The sequence below is a fragment of the Copadichromis virginalis genome, linkage group LG3, assembly GCF_057382275.1.
Source record: "Copadichromis virginalis isolate Kocher_CV1m ecotype Utaka linkage group LG3, C_Virginalis_male_GT1.1, whole genome shotgun sequence".
Classification (NCBI taxonomy): domain Eukaryota; kingdom Metazoa; phylum Chordata; class Actinopteri; order Cichliformes; family Cichlidae; genus Copadichromis; species Copadichromis virginalis.
The window spans coordinates 1,918,051-1,932,402 of NC_140620.1; the positions used below are offsets into that span (position 1 = coordinate 1,918,051).

A 14,352-nucleotide genomic window follows, 5' to 3' on the forward strand; every position below is an offset into this window, starting at 1 on the left:
TTAACATGATGTCTCCGTGTCTCTGTCTCGTATACAGTATTTATTCATGTCAGTCCATTCAGTGCACAAACATGTCAGTAATCAAACACTGTGCTGTTGTGTTGCAGCTGCACACACACACTCATGTTGGTGCTTTGTGTTCACTGCTGTTGGGTCAAAGCTGTGTTTAGACCAGGCTGTCCAGGTCTGATGGAGCTGCCTGTTCAAACAGTGAATGACCTGGTGTGGAGGGCCCTTCATCATGTTCTGATGGAGCTGTGGGGCAGAGGGCAGCCATCATGGTGTTTCCTGTGAGCCGCGGTGCAGCTGTGACTCAGTGTGCTCTCTATAGAGCACCGATAAACACCAGCAGCTCAGACATTTGATTGTTCCAGGGGAGGGTGGTGTCAGGAGTTGATGAAGCTGGAAGTATGGGGTTTAATTATGGTGGAGGACTCTGGGCAGAGTGGGACAGACACTGGCTGAAGACTCCATCCACCCGGCCTGGGACACCGTCAGGATCGGCAGCCTTCCTCAGGTCGACGGTTCGCAGTGACCTCATGCTCGTGTGCTGTGAGGGTGGAGCTTGTGAGGTGAGTGGGTTGTGGTGCAGCACAGTGGCTGATAGATAAACACCATCCTAGTGAATCCAGCAGACGTCACATGAGGTCACAGAGTCTCCATCACTGATTAAACACCTCAGCTGTGAAGAGTATGACCAGGTTTGGTGTTGGAGTTATTAACACATTCAAAGCATTGTTATAAATATACAGTCCAGTAAGAGCAGCTCCCTGTTACAGGTGGTCTGTGTGGTTTAATGGCCATAAAAATAAACATGTGACATCTCTGGTAGAATGAGCTTGACTCTGAACACTGGTCCGTGAGCTCAAAGGACCAAACGTTTGCTGCTGTAAGCCAACTGCTGATTTCTTGGCCTAGCCAAACAAAAACCTGTATGAGGTCACATGGTTTTTATTACTAGAGCGAGGATACTTAGAGTGCCCAGAGAGCTTTGTTCAGGGTATGGACGCTAAGTTCACAGGTCATATTTATGCTATGTCATTGTTGTACACCGTTAACCTCAGGATTACAGGTGTGTTCGTTCCATGTGGGTAGAGTCTTTATAACATTCAGGTGCAGCACAGTGCTCCATTTTATTTTCAGTGTGGACGTGTCCTTTAGTTTCAGATGACCGGTGTAATAATATCACTGTTGTGTTTTACATAAAGGCACAGAGACTCGTGCAGGGACATCATGCAACCCTCCCACAGAGATCCTGAACGGTCAGTGTGAGGCTGAGTGGTTGTCTGTACCTCTGTGGCTGCACTCGTTACTTACCCACCATGCACCACTGCTCTCAGTCAGGGACTGTAACCCATCTCCATCCCTGGGCAGGCTGTGATCAGCTGACCTCTCTGTAAGAGCCAAAGTCAATGTTTATGTTTTGTTTATTTGTTATGGTGGCACAGGTGTATAGCTTTACCTGCGTCTCACGTGATGGCATGTGGGTGTGGTCACAGGCTATTTACCTGATGTCGGTGTTTGCAGCAGGTGTGTTGGGTGAGGGGTTCGTGGGCAAACTTTTCTGTTGACCGTCATTTTTTGGCACACCAGTTAATCCATGCGCTAGTTGTAAATTGATTCAAAGCACAAAAGTTTGTTTTGTTTTGTCCTTAAAATAAATGTGCAAAGTACAAGTACGACTCATTATGGATTATTGGAGGCGCGTCACAGGGACACAACCAACTCAGCCGGCCGCGGCTTTATTTACGGATGAAAGTCGCAACGCTCTCTTTGGCTGCACACAGCTGGATTCATCCAGGTGTGAGCAGATGTCTTGTGATCTTCTAGGCTGAACTGCTGCAATTCATTATATGATGACCTCTGACAGAGCCACCCATTACTCTGTGACTCACAGCTTCCTGGTTCTGACCCATGTGACTGAGTGGACCAATCAGTGGCCGTCAGTGTGTGAACCCTCAGAGGATTCGTTAAAGCTGAAACATTCACTCAGATATGAGTTCTTAAAGATGTTATAAAGAGTCAAACATCAGCTCTGAGAGCAGAAATCAGTGGAGACATTCTGAGGTCCCTGAGCGTGCTCATGGGTGGAGATCACACATCTGCTTCCTGACAATTTGACTTTGTTATAGTGTGTGTGTGGGGGGGGGGGGGGGGAGTGTTTCTGCTAGTGTCCCAGGGGCAGTGTTCCCTGTAATGTTTCATGTGTCTGAACACACAAACTCCCTGAGCAGCCCCTTGGACCACTGTGAGCAACAGCAGACGTGTGCACTGTGGTCACACCAGCATCCAAGTTACATGTTTATTAAAGTAATCAGATTACAGCATTCATGTTACACTACTTTTAATTAACTGCTTTAGCCCACTTACAATGAAAATTAAATAAAATCTTGTTCATGACCTGTGCAGCATGTTAACACTATTGGGAGGAAAAATAACTTAAACTTTCTACCTGCAGGCCTGATGTGTCACTGCTGTAACACCTGTAACACTCAGCAGGCGCCTCATTGTTCTGACACACACAACAACACTACTGACTACACTACACACTAACTACACACTAACTACACACTAACTGCACACTAACTACACACTAACTACACAAGATTTGTGCTAAACGTCTCGAATCTCTCACATCTCAAACACGCCGTCACTCCTAAAACTTCCTCCTTCCTAAACAACTAAATGCCATGTTGCCATATCATTTTTTGATTGGTCCACATGGTACAATTTTCCACCAATAGGAAAGGGTGGGGGTGTTTTGTTTTTGTTTTTTCTCACAGGCTTTCGAGCGTTTTCCTTCTAAAACGCAGTTTTTCCCGTTTCTTCCTGCAGTAAATATAAACAACGACAGTATTCAGGAAGGAAACCAAACATTGCAGATATTTTATCATAACTCTGGTTTTACGTGGCCGATCAACACGATTTAAAAACTGGTACAAAGTCCACACTTTGTCCGTCAGTTGTTCCGTCTGTCCTGCTCACATCTCCGATGGTTGGACACGTTGTCATTAACGTGGCTTCACTCCACATCAGCCACTTTGCTAAAACACAATTCAGGTTAGAATTTTTTTTTGTGCGCAACGCGCAGACACCATGCCAGCAGTGCGCAATTGCGCACTCGCACAGCTCAGAGGGAACATTGCCCAGGGGCATGTGGAAAAGCTGTTGAAATTAAATTAAATACTTTGTCATGATTTTTACATCAATGTGCTTTTCACAAAGACTATTAGCAGTAACAATGAAAATGACGTGCTGCCTGAACTACCCATGTGTTAATGCAGTGGTTCCCAACCCCCGGGCCACGGACCGGGCCGTGAGAGTCGAGGCTCAGTGTGAAATTTATGGTTTTCAGGGTTTTTATCGTTAACTTCGTTTCCCTGGGTCTTTTCCTGTGTTATAGTCGTGTGTCTTATTTTGAAAGAAATGTTTACACGTTACCATAGCGACCACAGAGCATTAAGGGTGCAGACAGATGCAGCTAACCAACATTTTGATTTCCCTTATTTGATTTATGGACCTAACTGTATGAACTGGACTTTGGCTTTAATGCTGCTCCTCTTCATCATTGCTGTGTTGCATTTCCATCATTCTGCTGCTGGATTCACTGCAGGCTTTAACAAACACTCCTTTGGGTCCAGGCCCAGCCACGTGTTTGTAAGCTGCTGTGCTCCTCACAAATAAAGCCTGAAACAGCTCAGACTATTAGAACCAGCACTGAGCCCTGTTACAGTTATAGTGTTAGAGCAGCGGCTGCAGCCTACAGCATTTAAACTAGCTGACAGTAAACACATCAGTCCAGATGTTACCACAGTACTTTGTGATGCTGAGAGTTAAAACAACTGAGACAGGCTGATTAGGCTGATCATTCCTTTTATCACGGCCTCTGCTCTGACTGGAGATCACACTGATTTCAGTTCATTTAATATGTGAGTGCACACAGTCGTTCTCAAGTGGACATAGATGATGACCAAGGACCAGGCTCACCTCATCCCAGCCTCTAACACAGTGTGCTGAGTCTGTGCTATGAATATGTTGCAGTGAGTACAATGTAAGCATCCACTGCACTTACAGTACCTACACCCAGTTACATGTGTGGTGAAGATACAGAGAATGAAATGTAATTATTAATGAAATAACCATCCATCCATTCTCAGTGCTTCCATATTAATAAATGACACATGATGGAAAACAGAACCTGAAATTGTTCAGTTCAGTACTTTTGTCTGTATGCACTGTGCTTATAAAGGCCCTGACTGCTGTGACACATACAGCAGTAAATATATACATGATGTGGAAATCATTTTCACAGAGACCAGAAAGTCATTAAATCACTGCTGACAGTTCGGTTGATGTTCGGTCGTAGCTCCTGGAATGGCTAACTGAAGCTGGTCCTGATCCCAGGACCAGAGGGGACCGGCCCCATCCAACTACAGAAGAGCCCACTGAACGGTAAGAACAAGATCCGGGCTACCAACACCTACGCCCTGCCTGTGATCAGGTACCCTGCTGGGATAATAAGCTGGCCAAAGGAGGAGGTAGAAGCCACTGATGTCAAGACCAGGAATGCATGGAGGGTTTCTCCCCCAGACCAGCACCCTGAGGCTGTACGCTAAGGAGAAGGAAGGGGGCCGGGGACTGGTGAGTGTCAGCACCACAGTCCAGGATGAGACAAGGAACATCCACAAGTACATCACGAAGATGGCCCCAACTGACCGAGTGCTCAGTGAATACCTCAGGCAGCAGAAACCCAAGAAAGAGGAGGGAGACGAGGAACCATCATGGAAGGACAGGCCCCTGCATGGTATGTACCACCGGCAGATAGAGGAGGTGGCTGATATCCAGAAATCCTACCAGTGGCTGGACAAAGCTGGACTGAAAGACAGCACAGAGGCACTAATCATGGCAGCACAAGAACAAGCTCTGAGTACAAGATCCATAGAGGCTGGGGTCTATCACACCAAGACTGTATTTATATCCAGGCTGACATGGAGTTCAGGGTTCAACACTCAGGAAAGTGTGAGACCTTCCACACTGACAGAAGATGCTGCACATGATTAAACTGTTGTTTGTTAAAGCCTCACAGATCTGAGAGCAGAGCTCAGTGGGTGCACGAGCCTTTATACATGAAGTGTTTCAGGTTCATTTAAATCAGTGTTTCTGTTTCCAGCAGAGCAAACATGATCCAGCTGTTTCACATGGATCTGTGTGGATGCAGCAGCACCTGACTCTGTACATCAGGTGGGTCACATGACACCTGGACATTCACAGCATCGTCCCTCAACGGAGGGACCGAGTGTTTCTTTCCTCTTTAGAAAGCTGCTCTCTGTCCAGGAGCTGTTGTCACAGTACAAAAACAGGAAGTCACAGCTCTCTGCTCTGTGATTGGCTGCTTCTTATCTCAGCTTCCTGCAGAGGGTGGAGGTCTGCTACACACACCAACAGAAGTGTGACTTTCACTTCCTGTTTATTGGTGTTGTTGTTAAAGCTCTCAGGCGATGCTGCAGCGTCCCCTGCTGACACAAACTCCTCCCTCTGTCTCAGAGGTCAGAGGTCAGCCTGCTGCTGAGGGTCTGCCTGTTTATGGACTTCCTGTCACAGACCCAGGTCTCAGGGTGGATGCTGGTTTCTGATTGGATGGTGCAGAAACCCAGCTTCCTCCAGCCGAGATAGAAAAATCAATATTCTAATGTTCATGTTAAAGCAGTGAGTCTGTGGATTCATCACTCTCTGTGGGTCGGAGGCTCCAATGATCGTCTCAGCTGTTCTCACCACCTGCTGGATCTGGACTGTCTGAGGCGTCTCCATCAGAAAGTCCAGGATCAGTGTGGAGGTGTTCAGGCCCAGCAGGAAGTCTATCAGCGTCAGCAGAACCCAGTGTGAGCAGCACTTTGTGAGAGCGGGAATGAAAGGCTGAACTGATCAGTGACTGGATCAAACAGTCTCTGAGTAAGACCTGACTCTGATTCTGTGATGCTTTAATAAAACAGTGAAACATTACAGAGCAGATACTTCAGTGACACAGAGTCAGTCACAGAAACAGGATTGAAGTGATCCAGGAGTGTGAACTGTGGCTGATGAGAGAATGATTTGTTTATTACGGTTTATTCTGTGCTGCTGAGGTTAGCCTGAGAGTGCTAACAGTCTGAGCTCAGCTACAGCCTTAGAGTGTGAGCACCAATAAGCTGTGATGGAAACAGGAACAAACAGAATAAAGACAAACATCACGCCTCCAAGAAAGACGAGACAGACACAGAGCTGATCTTATCGCTATGGTTACTTCTGTTTTTAATGTGGAAACAGCTCAGTCACAGCTGAGGTGTCAAACTGTCCTTCAACACGTTTCTTATCTTTAGTGGCAATAAATTTATTGTTTGCACATTTTTATCTCTTCAACTCTGAGAAGTGACCACAGAGAAAAACAGGAACAAGACGTCGCACTGTCTTAAACTGAAAGGACGAAAATAACCTGCAGCTGTCACCTCATTTAAACTGTCTTTGAACTGAGATCCAGCAATGTGGGGAGAGATGGCTGCATCCAGGGCAGGTGCCAGAAACCGCAGGAACCCGGCTGCAAATAAAATAAAAACACTATTGAGCTGACAATGTGGAAGTGTCTGCCTGTGGGCCAAGTGTCACAGGCTAATTGGTCAAATCCATAATTCCTCTTTTCGGATTGAGAGAACAGACTGTGAGACTCTTCCAGGGTTAGAATAGAAAGTAGATGACACTAGACACGGACGTGAGAGCAAAGCAGGAACGATAAGGCAGAGATGTAACTAAAGTTATATAATCAAGAGCACGACTGCACAAAGGCATCACAGCCTAGTGACTGTTTGTGATCATTTAATATTCATCGCCTTAGTTAAGTTCTGGTCATTGGTTATGATTTGTAGTGTTTAGCTGTTTCTGTTACCTCCTGTCATCTCTACGTTCTTGTATTTCCTGTTTTACTTTGACAGTCTGTATTCTGTTGTTCTTCCTGCTGTTCTCCTCATGTCCGATTAGTCCCAGCTGTTCCTCTTATTGTGCTGCTTGAGTATATCTAGTGTGTGTTTCCCTCTGCTCCTGTCACTGATCATCCTCTGTGTTTCATCTGCATGTCTCCTGTTCATTGTCCCCTGAGTATCTCCCCCTGCGTTTCTTTTCCCGTGTTTCCAGGTTTTTCTTGTTTAGTTTGTCCTGTTTATGTTTTGTTCATTTCCTTCCTGCCTTGTTTAGATTCACATTCAGCCAAATACAGGCTCACCTTTGGTTAAACATTCACCTCAGCCCTGTGTGTCTGCATTTGGGTCCGCTCTCTCTCCCCATGGTCTGCCAGCTCAGACCGTGATCGAAGGCATCTGCAGAGGATAGTGACACATGCACAGAGGGACACAGCATGAATCCTGATTGGCCGGGAGAAGGTGACCGGGTTAGATAGCTTGACAGCTTGGATTTATCTGGCATGTGTTTGAATCCTGCTCTGAATCAGTCTCATTAGGTAATGTTCAAATATGAACATAATATGAAAGGCAGCAACAAGTTTAATGTTCAGAAACCTAAAGTCTGTATCAGCAGCAGAATGGAGCTAAAATAAATGTTGGTTTCAGTTCTATGAAGCTTTGAGGATTTTGGATCAGTAGCTGCTGTGTTTGTTGCATCATATTGCTGTAACTGTTTATATGCTTTATATATTCTGAGCTAAGTTGATCTATAGTGTTGCATCATATTCTATAAGGATGTTATGTGTTTAAGATGCTTGTCTTTGAGATGGAATAGACATGAAATGATAGGAAATATAAATAAATATTCCTTGAATCTTTGCTGAAGCTCAGGTGCTCTTAACTCTCATAACCTGACATGTTGTGCTGTATCCTATGATGTAGGATGCTGACAGCTACATCTGTGTGATGATGGTGTGGTGGGTATATTTACAGCTTGATATTCAGATTTCAGCCTCTGCCTTTGACCCAGAGGTGACAAAGTGTAAGCGATAAATGTTCACTCGGTATCTCCGGCTTCTTCTTTAAACACTCCGACTGAGTCCAACCATGAACCTGATCACTGATCTACACACGGTCATGTCTCCACTGAGAGTCAAAGCTGATGTTTGCAGTGGAAAACGTCTCTAAGAACATTTGTCAGCCTTGTTGTGGAAGATTTAAAATAACCTGCAGACACCTCGGTGAGCATGACTGAAGTGGGTTTAATGAACACACTGCAATGTGGAGGGAAACACTCCAAACACCAGGCTGATCTCTGAGCACCGCCCTCACATATACCCACTGTCACACAAAACACATTTCACAGCACGTCATACGTCCCTACACCTTCAGTCCAGCTCATCCTTGACCTCCTCCCACTCTAAGGAAAGCTACAGCCCTTGAACAGGATGTCTCTACAACAGGTCCACTGTGAAGGTGCAATAAACATGAGGCCCACTAGTGATAACATTCATGCTGGTGACAGGAGTGATTGCTACGACACCCTCATCAGCTTCCTCTCTATCAGCCCTGCAGTATTTTTAGCCTCTGCTTCACTTCTTCTTCTTCCTGTGGTTTCCTGCTGATGTGAGGACAGCTGTCCTTATTCTAACTGTGAGGTTGGTCTCTGTGGGCTCTGCTGTAAAGGCTCGGTCGAGTTACAACAGCCACGTGGCTCCATCTAGCTGTTTATCATAGGAAAGTAAGAGTAATGTGTTCATGTCGCATTTTCACAGATAAAAATCACAATAAAACCAGAAACATAAATAAACTATGGAACAATGAAATAAAAACATAAAAGACTAATTAATAAAAATATAAAATAAATAAGATATAAAATATAAAAAATATAAAATAAATAAAATATAAAAATAAGCAACATGAACTGCTTTTATGTAAAGGACAAAGCAGGACATCTGAGCTGAGAGCAGAATGCAACGCCTCAGGTAGCTTTGTGCGTTACAGCTGTCGATACAGGCTCAGTTCAGTCAACACTCAGTGTCAGTGTGGGAACCAGTGGCTGGTTCGGTGATTTGGCTCCGACGCTGTAGTTAAATAAATGACTCGGTTCACTTTATGTCTGGGCTGCATGTGTGGTTACTTGGACAGGAGTACCTGTCCCCTGTTCTTACCTCCACCTTGTTCTTTCTGTCTTGCTTCCATGTTTCCCTTTATAAACATACACATTTATATGTCTGTCTTTATCTTGATTCCAACACTGCAAAGAGCTTTTATTGTGAAGGGCCCAGGGAGGAGAAAGTCTTTATTTGTGTGCAGAGTAACGGATCTGTTTCTGAGAGCGGTCGGTGATGTCAGCTGTCAGTGAGGCTCAACGGGACTGTTACAGAGGATGAAGAGGACGATGAAGATCGTGCTCCTCTTAATCGGTAAGAAACACACACAGAGATGGGTGTGGCTTCATACAGACTGAGTAGCGGTGAGTCAAACCGTCCTCTGCTGTTAAAAGCGCTCACGTATTCTGTCATCGAGCTCGTTCATGTGAAGCTCGTTCATGTGAAGCTCGTCCCCGAGGCCTCCATGCAGGGCGGGGCCCGCGCTTTCAGTGTACACTGTGTTTAAGGACACTGTGTCTAAAATGTACGTAATAAATACACTACACATAGAGTTAGACCTCACAGCACAAGCATACTGCCAACCTACTACATGACTGTGTTGTACATACACATATATAGTGTGTTTTTTTAATTAGTGAAAACATCACGACGTCACCAGCAAAAGGAGAACACGCCACGGCCCACGCTTAAACAAGGAAGGTTTATTCCTCCAACAGATTTATTATTGAAATAGATGCAACATCCCCCCAAACAATCTCACACTGCAGCTACAGGAAGTTCCCACTGAGCCTCTTTAGATTTAACCAAAAACCCCAGGAGGGGGCGGAGCCTCATACACAAACAGGAAGTAGAAACAATAGCCAGCCCTCCCCCTGACACACAGCCAGGGGTGCGGTTAGCTCAGTGCTGTAACTCCAGCTTTAACACTGACGGAGCTGAGACCTCCACCCATATCGCACACACGTGTCAGACACCACGCTGGAGTTCACTGAGCTCCTGAGACTCATCCCTCCACACGTGTAAGCAGCTGCTGGTTGTGTACACCTGTGAGCACGGAGGTGTGTTTGTCTGGACTTCACTAATGTAGACCCTCGTCTTAAACACTTAGTCTTTGTGTGCTTGTAAATAAACTCTCGTCTAGTGTTTTAGTCAAATCCACCCGAGTAGCTACGACAGAGCGATCCAGCCAAGAAATGGACTCTCTGCACTCGACTGAATGTGTCTCATCCTCAGTCTTCCCAAGGAAACTGAGCTTGGAAGACATGACTGTGTCCCCCACCAGAGCAGGGTGCCATCACCAACAGCTCGGGGAATTTAAATGGATGAAAATCAACCAAAATTGCTTTATTGGTGGAAGTGCTGTGAGGATGAGCATTAATCTGTTAATATTTATCACAATAAAAGCTTTTTAGGCTCAACTATGAATGTAGTCTTTCACACTAAATGAATAATTAGGCAGCATTTTTATCTTTATATTGTTTCAGTGTACACTGAGGACTGTGGGAACGTTGCAGTTTCATGTTCAAGTTTGATTTTTCCGATGTCGCAGATGCGTGTAAATATAGCTGACCAATCAACACGGTGGAGCATTTGATGGTTGTTCTCACAGAACGGCTCTCTGACATCAACTCCATTTTAGTTTTTTCCAACAGTGTGTTCAGAGAGGATGCATTTTTCACCAAAACGCAGCAAATTCAGTGCATATATAGATTATACAGCAAATCTGGAATAAATCTCACTTCTCACATTTGAGATTTTGACATTTTAAACAGCTTAATGCAAAATGTGCCCAGTTAACTCCTCATCCAGAGAGTCCGGATGCTAATGTAAAACTTCCACGAGCCCTTAAATCCCTGCTATGAGCTCGTTGCATTGAGCGAGGCTGTGACTGCCTATACTGGTGGCAACAGAGCGCACACAAGCAGCACAGGATTCAGTCCAAACCATTTATTGTTTGGTCATCTGGATGTCTTGGAGGATGACCGGGAGGGTCGTCACCACCAACCTTATTGATTATGTCTGAGTTTAAAAGAAGGTTGTATGAAAAAGGCAAAAGTAACCTGCTCTGCCGCCTGAGCTACAGCTGGGTGGCACCATAAAAGGACAGAATTCATCTCATTAAGTACTTTTACATCTAAACTAAGAACCGTTGAGGTCCATGACATGCAACTATTTCATTTAGATTGATTGTCATTTTTACTGAATTTTTAAATTGAATTTTAATGAACTTTATCATATTTTATTGTATTTTTTTAGTTATGATGTATTTTTGCGTGTTCTTGCTGCCTCTGTTTAATTGTGTGTGTTTTGCCTCTGTGAGACACTTGCTGCTGCCCATCTTGGTCTCCCTTGAAAAAGACGTTTTTAATCTCTATGGGATCTTCCTGGTTAAATAAAGGTTAATAACACTAATAATACATTTGAAAAAAAAACTGACCAGACATTTCAGTCATGCACAGATTTTAGGAAAATAACTTGATAAATCCTGGTTGATTCTTTTTGCCTTATACAGACGACTGCGTGGACAAAGTGGGCTCGAGTTGTTCTGTTGGTCACACACTCTGTGCTGTACTCACATTTCTTTGCCTTTGGCCTAAGAAATGAATGGTATAGTGGCAGGACTACAGGGCTGTGCTGCTCACCTTGATGTTGTAATTTACAGCAACACTTGAAGACCATGCAGAGTGAATCAGAGCTGTGTCCAGCTCTGACGTGGGATGCTTCACTGTGAGAAGTGCATAAAATGCAAATGCCAGTCAGTCCATGATCAGGGTAAGGTTGGGAATATCAAACACACAAAGTGATCCGTGGCCTGGAGATCAATGGCAGTCTGTTTTCTTTTCTATGTGAAGCCGGGTCACATTGTCAGTAAGAGAGCTGACCAGGTCCCTCAGTGAGGTGTTTTCATCGGGGCTCCTCCACAGCCTCACACTGAAGCTGGACAGTCACTTATAGATTGTGTTTGCCAGCCGACGATGTTGTACTAGGAGAGTCTACTGGGCGATTTCTTCTGGAGGGTGGGGTCTAGTTCTTGGACGGGTCTTTCTTCATAACTATCTCTCTGAAGCAGCAGTTGTTGGAGAGTATTCAAATTCTCCCTGCTGTCCTCCGAGGCGTTGGCTGATTAAGCACATGTGGTTAATTATTCGTTAATGGTTTTGCTTAAAAAAACTTGTTTAATTCTGAGCTACAGTTCTCCTCTGAGACTCCTCTCAGGCGTTGTGATACAGTATCACAACGCCTGCAGCATTTCCTCTCTCTGCGTCACTTATCTCTGCTCACACTCTGCTCCCTCCTAACGGTTCTAACTGTCATTAAGTTTTGTAATGACTGCAGTTACAGACGACTGTTTGGTCACACAGAGAAAGAAGCTCCTCACCTGTGCAGGTACACAAGGTGGTGGAGGAGCCTCTGACCTTCAGTGACCTCTGACCTCCTGTTGCAGGTGTGTGTGTGCTGCTGCTGTCTGCACCGACTGTTTCTGCAGGTGAGGAGATGAAGTGAAAACAATCAGTGAGACTCAAACAAGAACACAAATACACTTACTGTGTCTCTGTGTGTGTGTGTGTGTGTGTGTGTGTGTGTGTGTGTGTGTGTGTGTGTGTGTGTGTGTGCGTGTGTGTGTGTGTGTGTGCACACTCTGCTGGTGCCGCTCTTCATCACCAGTGTGACAGAGTCCTGAACACAGCCTCAGTTTGCATGTTAGTCCTCCAAGTTCCATCTGAGCTTTACAGAAAACACACTTTGTTCCTCTGAAAGCCAAAGATCACAGCTGAGATAAGGGAGATTTTTCCACGTTAAAGTGCTTCCATTAGTGATGCTGCTGATGCACACATCATCTCTAAGATCTGAATGTTGAAGACAAACACAAATATCTGTTTATTATGAGGCTAAAAGCTTGATGTAGACATAACAGTGTATAACATGTCAGCAGCATTTAACAGCCCTGCACACCAGCACTGTGCTTATATTAGACTTTAATCAACACATAGTTATGATTTCATCACCTCTGTGTGTCCTCCAGTGTCTCTGTCTGTCAGTCCAAACCTTCAGCAGGTCTTCAGCAGGTCTTCAGCAGGTCTTCAGCAGGTCTTCGGAGGATCTTTAGTGGATCTGAGTTGTGTTGATGATGGACAGACAGCTGAAGGATGGACAGTGAAGAGGAGCAGAGGAGGACCCACTGAGGACTGTGCAGGCTTTGGGAGGCTGCTCCCAGTGAAACCTTCTGGTGTGAGGACTCCTCTGGACAGCAGAGTGACAGAGTCTCCCTCAGTGTCCAATCAGACACTAAAGGTGAGATGTTCCAGCTGTGTCTCTGTCTCTGTGTGACTCTGCTCTCATTAACTCTGTTTGTCTCTGATGGTCAGGTAAAGATGTCATCCTGGAGATCCCTGCACTTCCTGTGAGGACAGGAAGTGATGTCATTCTGCGCTGCAGACAGAGGAATGGTGCCACAGTCAGAGCTTATTTCTACATTAAAGGAAGTTCTGTTGGTCCTAAACCAGAGCACATCATATCCACAGGCTGTGAGGCTCCTGAATTCTCTACCCCCCTCTCATGGACAATAACCATATTCAATTTCTTAATAGCATTGAACTGGTTTAAGGATTGTCTTGTTGTACTGGAGTCACACTGGGTTAAATACTTACACTTGGGCTTTAAGGGGTATTTATTATTTTCTTCATTATTTTATTTACGGGTTGTACAGAAGCCCCAAACGTAATTTCATTGTTCTCTGACAATGACAATAAATAAATAAATAAAATAAATAAATCATCACTAACATCACGCAGGCTGATGAAGGTCTCTACTGTTCTACTGATCAGGGTGGAAAGTCTCCTCAGAGCTCTCTGAGGGTCAGAGGTCAGAACACTGACATCACTTCCTGTTTAAAAAATGATGTAACATTGTGACCTGATAATAAACTGACTCTTCTCTCCTCCAGATCCTCCCAAAATCATCCACCCTCCTCCTCCAAGCACCTCCACAAACTTTGCTCCTCCTCTTACGTGTCCTCCCTCCCCTCCTCTCCCAGCATCCACCTGTCCTCCTCCTCCCTCTCTCGTGGTCCCAGTCGTAGCAGGTCTGGGTTCTGGGCTTCTCTTGGTTCTGGTTCTGGGTTTGGTTTTGTTCCTCTGCTGGAAACTCAAAGGTAGCTCTCACTCACCTGATGTGAGCAGGTGTAATCTGATTACTGTACTAACCTTCTGAGCCTAAGTAAATGAACTTACTGCGTCACCTCGGTCAGTAATGGTCCAAATGTGTGTGTGTTTGAGTGATGCTGGTCAGTTTCAGTTTTACCTTTCAAAATA

The 14,352-nt window shown here is 45.0% G+C and overlaps 2 long non-coding RNA genes across 3 annotated transcripts in view; both read left to right on the plus strand.

Moving 5' to 3' along the window:
• The first annotated feature begins 8,837 nt into the window (after positions 1–8,837).
• LOC146712259 (uncharacterized) lies at positions 8,838–13,113 on the plus strand. The gene is made up of 3 exons (XR_014919238.1): positions 8,838–9,352; positions 12,486–12,527; positions 13,065–13,113. It is a non-coding gene; the product is annotated as an uncharacterized LOC146712259 (long non-coding RNA).
• Positions 13,114–13,148: 35 nt separating this feature from the next.
• The window catches only part of LOC146712260 (uncharacterized), a 2,622-nt gene continuing 1,418 nt past the window's right edge, over positions 13,149–14,352 (plus strand). The window contains exons 1-3 of one of the 2 annotated variants that reach the window (XR_014919239.1): positions 13,149–13,333; positions 13,408–13,903; positions 13,986–14,352. The exon at positions 13,986–14,352 is cut by the window's right edge and continues 1,418 nt beyond it. This is a non-coding gene — a long non-coding RNA (uncharacterized LOC146712260). The remainder of the gene's footprint in view (positions 13,334–13,407; positions 13,904–13,985) is intronic. The other variant, XR_014919240.1, reaches the window with a different exon arrangement.